Genomic DNA, 8306 nt, shown 5'->3' on the forward strand with positions numbered 1-8306 from the left:
TATATATATATATATATATATAACAAAGGGATTAAGGATATTTGCTTAGAAATGAAATAGAAATAAATCGCTCCACTTCACCATGTAGAGGTATAGTACTTTGATAGATTTGCTTAAATGTTAGTTGTATATTTCCCCATTTCATTTATTACTTAATAAATATGTGTATGTGTGTGTGCGTGTTAGAAATATTAGAAATGTATTTTCGACACTATTGTACATGATATGTATGCAGTTGCTATAAGTTTTTAGGAGTCTTATTTTCACATTCTCTACTTATTTCCAGTCCCAGGGACTAAATATACTCATATTTAACAATATCTTCTGCCAGAATACTAAAGCTAAGTCGTCTCCTATAGATGATGGCGATCAGATGGCTACGTTTCTCCTTAGCTGCCATACCGACGTTTAGGTTTGAAGCGCCATCTCTTTTTCAAGATTTCTCCACTTGCTAATAATAAGTAATAACGGGATACCAAATAGCATTGTTGGTGCCTTTGATATGACTCAACCGAAGACAGGTGCTCAGTCGCCTGGCCCATTAGCGAACACTATATTAAGCAATAACATGAGCAAAAAATATAACTTAATATATATCAGATTGTGTATATATGTGTGTGTGTGCGTGTGCATGTATATATATTTTTCCCCCAAAATTGTATTGTTAATATAGTGTGTCTTATGCGTATTTTGTTGAATGGTGGAAATTCACTAAAGAAGACATCAGAGACAGACTTAATCCAAAAAAAAAAAAAAAAATCTCCAACTTTTTTTTTTCCGAAGAAAAATAAACTTGTCTCTTTCGTAAATTTCCACCATTCACCGAAACACGTGTAAGGCACACCATATTAACAATGAGTATGAAAGTAATACAGCTTTGGATTTGGAATGTGTTTTTTTTTAGCGATACATATACCTCAAAAGTGTAAATTCATTTTTGTTAATTAAATGTGGCAATTTGAAAAAGATTTTTGAACATATGCATTAAAAGCATAATGTTATAACCAAACGTATATGTATATGCATGTATATGTATATACATATACATGTATATACATATACATATACATGTATATGTATATGTATATACATATACATATACATGTATATACATATACATGTATATGTATATGTATATACATGTATATGTATATACATGTATATGTATATACATATACATGTATATACATATACATATACATGTATATGTATATGTATATGTATATACATGTATCTGTATATCTATAAACATATGTATATGTATATATAGCCATATACATATGCATATATACATGCATAACACATATGTACGTATACATGTTTATACACACACACACACACATATATATATATATGTGTGTGTGTGTGTGTGTGTGTGTGTGTGTGTATGTATGTATGTATGTATGTATGTATGCATGTATGTATACACTCACATATACATATATGTATATACTGGGCCCGCCATAAGAATGTATATAATTTAATTTCAATATTATAAATATAACTTGGAAGAAGTTGCACGTGCTGTATAGAAACAAACAGAGGTCACTTTTAAGCATTTCTCAACATTAAACATGATGTTATTTAAAACTTTAATCAACTTCGAAGGGCTTTCCAGTAGAGCTCGATGCACTTTCATAATATTTCAGGGACTAAGCGGTAGACTTCGACGCACAGCTCCGACGGAACTTGAGCAATGGTAGTTTTATTTTTTTTTCATGAAGATGCTAAAGTAAAAGAATATATATATATTCCTATTTGCTTGCCTCCCCCCACGAGGGCAGAGTTAGCCACAAGGTCGGTTTTTAATGTGGAGAAAATCCAGATACCCATAAAGGGGTACTCTGGAGAGGAACAAAAATAATCTTTTAAAATGTCTCAGACTAGAAGGCTTCTCATCCATTGACCGAGAATATAAAGAGTGAAGTGCCGCAACAAAACAGATACTACAGTGTGATCATTTTGTCCCAAAGGCCCAGAATGCAATTAGAATATATACAGTTTCTTATGGCGCATCCTGTATATATATATATGTATATGTATGTATATATATACATATATATACATACATATATATAGGTGTATATATATATATATATATATATATATATATATATATATATATATATATATATATATATACAGTGTCATCAAAGACTTGTCTGTGATCAAATACCAAAGAATGGTAAGATGAACTTAGCTCTAACTCTTTTTATATATATATATATATATATATATATATATATATATATATATATATATATATATGTGTATATATATATATATATATATGTGTGTGTGTGTAAACCAGGTTGTTAGATGATGTTGATGATGATGCGGATGCTGTGAAAATTCTGAAACTGCTTTTGAAGAAACAAATCGATTAATCATTCGGTCTAATTTAATTAGTGGTTGTCATTGTTGAAACGTGCGAACATTACCTCAGTTCTTCTACAAAGCTTAAATGTATTAGCACATCTGAAACAGGACGGACATGTAAACACACACACACACACAAATACAACAGAGAACGACAATACACACGCAAACACGGAAAGCAATTTATGAAAATGTGTTCAAGGAATGAATGCTGAATACGGCGTTCTCAGATCGTTTCTAGGACGTGCGTCAGTCTCCAATTCTGACAGCGTTCGAAAAGGGCGTCTGTTAAGCCGTTTCTGTAAGCTCTACATTCGTAAGTCGTTTAAGAGACTTTTGAGACACTATTTTCTTTTTTTCTCTATGCATTCCAGAGACTTACAACATGTTTAAATAATTTCACTTGCGCTATGCGCAGGACATTGCTATCTATGCTGAAACTAACATACGAAAACGCACACGCATAGAATCTCTATTTTTGTAGCAAAATTCAAAATGGACTCTACGTAGATTTTCGACGTATAATTTTTATACAACTACACCCGAAATCTACACAAATGATTTGTTCATAGAGGTGGACGCTTTATGTTTAACCAACCACAGTTTTCGGCGTAACTGCTCAACTCAGTCGGTGCAGTTGATTGCCACAAGACAGAGCTGATAGTAGACCTCTTGTTTTGCATCAGACTAAGAGCGAGCATCTCTTGGTTTTAAACATATATTAGTGTTGGGACGATTGATCGGAATCGGGAATCGGGAAAATCAGAACATTTTGCAGTATCGAAATCGGTATTGGAATCGGAAAAATGTGTGCCTATCTTCAGACGCCAAAAACGATTCTTTTAATTATCTTTATTATTATTATTATTATTATTATTATTATTATTATTATTATTATTATTTTGATTTTGTTTAAAACACAATTTTCCATAGCTCGTATTCATAACTAACTGGTAACTATTTATTTATTTTCAACTACCAGTAAAGCTAAAACATATAGATGACCACCACCCTCACAAGTCTGATTTTAAATTTGAGAAAATATAAGCACATTTAACATACGTTTTTACGGTAATAAGAAAACAAACTTTAGTTAAATATAAAGAATCAGAATCGTAATCGGTAATTGTATCGGAATCCGGAAAAATATTGGACCTGTCCCATCACTAATATATATATATATATATATATATATATATATATATATATATATATATATATATATATATATATATACGGCATAATCACGTTGACATACCGGTTCTTGTCAGATCACCAAAGTTGAACCTGGCTAGTTCCAGATCGGTGACCATTTGGGAACTCTAGGCGCTGTATGTGCTTTCCGCTTATCTCGGTATTTGTTTTCAGTCGTCCTGAACCTACACTTGACACTGGTATTCAACAATGTCGAATCAGGAGAGGTTTGGTTGGAGATTACGGAACTCTTGCCATAAAAATTTCACGCATAGGCACCCTTACAATGGGTATCCATAGTCTATCAACTGAAGGAAGCCATAATGTATATATATATATATATATATATATATATATATACATATATATATATATATACATATATATATACATATATATATATATATATATATATATATATATATATATATATGATGCAGCATACACGTATACTATATGTACATATGCGTATAAATTGAGATAGAGCTGCTAAAAACATGTTCTCGTATCAAACAAAATTGATATTTTTAAACAGCAAATATTTTTTTTGATAACCATGCGATCAAAGTTTGAATTTTATACGCAAATGAATCGTCAGATTTACAAAAAAATAAGAAAACACTTTCTGTTGTACATTTTCAACTGAAGCACTCGTTTTTTTTTTGTTTTTTTTTCCAATACACGTGGCTAATAATTTCCACGATCCGCCTTGAAATATCCAACACAGAGTCGTCTTTGCTTTCACATAACACAAACAACAATAAAAAAAAAAGTCACTGATGCTTACATATACAGGGTGGCCGAAAAGTCCCAGGCCACTATACATGTATTTTTAATAAAACACAGTATTTTTTAATGAAACACACAGAAAACATATATATTCAACAAAAAAAGAGAACTTTATTAGAAACAAAGCAGAAAACAACTAGAGTAATTTAGTGGTCTAGGGGATCAGTATGTTGGCCCTCGTTGTTCTTGCACAATTCCATTCGCCTCCAGGTTCTTTGTGCCATTTTTTTTAGAGAATTCCTTGATACGCTAGCCAAAGCTACAATAATCGCATGCTTATATATGCATAAAATATTAAAAATAGAGTGTCCTGGGACTTTTCGGCCAGTGTCCTGGGACTTTTCGGCCACCCTGTAGAATACTTCCGCTCATACAAACGCAGACTCCGACATAAATCTTCAACACAATTACATCTACACATATTTCTACCTAAACCGCATCCGTTTGAGTGCTACATGTTTCAACTGCTTGCCTTAAGACGGCGACAAGCCGAATCAATACCATTTTCAAAACTTTTCTTTTATTTATTTCTGTTTTGTGTAAAATGTAAACTGTTTTCTGTGTCGACCATAAAAAGAAGGAAAATGCAATTCCTGAAACGTACGTTGTCCATTTGCCGCGCAAGGAAATAACAAACAAACACACAAAAAAAAATCGGATTAGATCATCTTAAAGACAACGAATCCGCCGATTGTTTTTTTGTCGTATACTGGTAGATGGACATGTTTGATTCTTAAAAGGACTACGCTTTTCAATAAAATACCTTGCTCGTTTCACAATGTTTTTAATAGTGAGCGATCCTGTGTGTATTGAAATACCACTGACAAACATCAACGTCCGATTTATATTCAAGTAGGTAGAATCGCCGACTATCAACTAGGTGGTTGCAGGTTCAATCGCGACTTGAGGCGAATAAGAGTGCTGGTCAGTTCTGCTGCAGCGAAATGGACTGTCTATATATATATATATATATATATATATATATATATATATATATATATATATATATATATATATATATATATATATATATAAAGAAGGTGAACAGTAAAAAAAATCATAGTTGCAACATAGTTATAATAAAGAATTGCACTAATATATCAGATGCATAAACCTATTCAAAATGCTGCCCACCTACTTGGTTTACTATATATATCCTTGACTGTCGTACGGGCGGTCGGGTTTCAATCCTGGCTTAAGGTAGTTGCCTGTATAGCCGCACTGATTAGCTGTGATACAGTGAAACAGTACTGTATGTGAATGACTATATATATATATATATATATATATATATACTAACGGGGGAGGGGAGCTCTGCTTTGTCCGGTCGTAAAATACGCTTAAATATGATATTTTAATTTGTCCAGATTACGTATATATATATTTATAGAGTCGTGATTTCAAAAGTAAAACAAAAAAAATCGGGTGTCATCAGCTAGAATCGAAACCGAAACTGTAGCACTCAAAGCTGGTGACGTAACCACTGTACCAACGTGACACGCATATGAACTGATTAAAAATTATAAATTAAAAAATAAACTAAGATGAATGTACAAAATGTATAACGATTTTTTTTTTAATTTTGGATTATTTTTGACCTCTTAAAAACTATTTTCACCGGCTAGAGACCCATAAAAGAAGGGTCCATAAAAATCCAATCATTTGAGGCCCCTAGCGCCGCTCTGCGCCTTTTAATTTCGGAAGTGATAGAGTTTGAAAATATGGAGACAGACAAACGGATATATACCCTTTTATATATTAGATTGGTATATGTTCACGAATAGGAGCCGATATGAAAAATTAATACATATTTTATTTCTCTATAAATAAAATAAACTTACCTGTTTCACATTGTTTTCATCGTATGTATTTGGTTTTCACGTCATGTATTTACACTGGATCGCTCACTATTAAAAACACTGTACATGTTTGTACCTATATATATATATATATACATATGTTTGCACTTGTGTAGGCTTCTAGTCACTCAATGTATATCACATATATAGCCATACGTGTATATAAGCAACGTCACGCCCACAGTCAAAATTGGAAAACAAAAAGAAAACTATGTTCGGAAAAAAACTAGCTTTAATTAAATAAAAAAAAAAAAAATAGATCCGCCATTTTGTACGGTTTGTCGAATACGATTTATCGACTTTCCTCGAATCAAATTCACAGAAATATAGTCTCCATTTTTTTTTTTTTTTTAGTTATTTATATTTCTTATATCTTTGATAATAAAACAATAAAAAATCTAAGAATGTTTTTGTCGTATATATATATATATATATTTTTTTTTTTTTTGTATTTCTGTAATTTATTTGAAATTGTTTAACTTTTACGTAATCGCTTCAGTTGTTTGGTGGTTTTATAATGGCGGGTCAAGCTTCTGCATAGAGCTCACAAAGATTGTGCCTAACGATTGTCTGGTTTGCATGAAGTCTTCCTCATTCATCGCGGCTATTTATTAACCAACAGGCTTGCAGATATTTACTCCCGACACAGAGAATTTGCATGCGAAGTCGGGGAAAGTTTTGACCAGAGTAAACAAAGAAACACAGGAACATATGTATTGAGGACATTGCAAAGGCTGCTGCAAAGAAGGTGGGTTCCCTCTATCATGCTAGAAGACTACTCACAACTGGGAGTATCCTGTACCTTTACAAAGCCACTATTCGTCCATGCTGGAGTATTGTGGAGTATTGTTGCCACATCTGGACTGGTGCATTTACCACAGGTCTCTCTTTCTTCGATTGGGTCCAAAAAAGTGTATTCAGTCTAATAGGTCCCACTTTGTCAATGAAGCTCTAATCCCTGTTCCATCGCTACAATGTGCCCGTTTCACAAATATTTTAATGGAATGTGTTCTCGTTGTACTCATGTCCCCTTGATATCCCCCCAAAACCCGCTTAGCAACAAAATCACACCCCTTCACTGTTGAGATCCTTAAATGTCAGAAAGTTTTTTTTTTTTTTTTACCTTCGAACAACTAGACTTTGGAATTCCCTGCCTGCTACTTGCTTCCCTGGCTGTACTGACATGCAGAAGTTTAAATGTAATGTAAACCATCTTCATAATCTTTCCTAGGCATGGTCCACAATCGTAGCCCCTTACGTTCAAGTGGCGATATGCCTTATTAGGGCATCGTCTCAAATAGTAGTCTGTTGTGGTAGGATCCATCTAATTAGCATATGCGTAGTGTTAACCATATAAATATGGTTGATACCGTAAAGAAGGGGGAGACCCAACGAGAGACCCAACGAGAAAAAACGAGATCGAGAGTCGACGACTACCCAGCCGACATCTTCTCCATGGACGGTCTCCCCATAACTACACCAATGGACTTAAAGAAGCAGCACATATGATGGGGAATAACCAACTGCTAAGTAGGCCCAGTATAGAATTCAATACGATATGGGAACCAATAATTATAAACAATAGATAATATATACTAGTAATAAGTATAGAGATAGAAATACATTAATATATAGTAATAATTAGTAATAATTAGTAATAATTAGTAATAAATGGTGATATTTACAACTACAGGGTGATCACAAAGTCTGGCTACATAATCTACAGGATTTGTATTATCTTATATGAATCAAGCATCAGTTTTTGAGTGGCATAAGAGATTCAAGGAAGGCAGAGAGTCTTTGAGGGATGGTGAGAGATATGGGAGGAGTAAGGAAGTCAGAACACCAGAGTTGGTTGGTCAAATGTAGATTATGTAGCCAGACTTTGTGACCACCCTGTAGAAATAAAAAGTAGGTTTAAGGCTCCTAAAATTCGTACTAGAATTGTCCGCAAGTGGCGCAGTGGTTAGAGTACTGGGAAAATCAATTGTAAAAGTGATACTTTCTTGAAGGTTAAAGGTTCAATCCTAAGTGTGGGCGACCGAAATATACATTTGCGAAATACTTAGGACCTCTATCTATGGC

The 8306-nt window shown here is 33.2% G+C and overlaps 1 protein-coding gene across 1 annotated transcript in view; it reads left to right on the plus strand.

Annotated features, from left to right (window-relative positions):
* LOC145246859 (matrilin-1-like) overlaps window positions 1–1074 on the plus strand; it is a 163622-nt gene extending 162548 nt beyond the window's left edge. Inside the window, exon 4 of the mRNA XM_080108705.1 lies at window positions 1–1074. This exon is cut by the window's left edge and continues 903 nt beyond it. The gene's annotated coding sequence lies outside the window, so the exon portion shown is untranslated.
* Window positions 1075–8306: the final 7232 nt, after the last annotated feature.

The sequence above is a fragment of the Euprymna scolopes genome, chromosome 24 (genome assembly GCF_053919585.1).
Source record: "Euprymna scolopes isolate OS-2025 chromosome 24, ASM5391958v1, whole genome shotgun sequence".
Lineage (NCBI taxonomy): Eukaryota > Metazoa > Mollusca > Cephalopoda > Sepiida > Sepiolidae > Euprymna > Euprymna scolopes.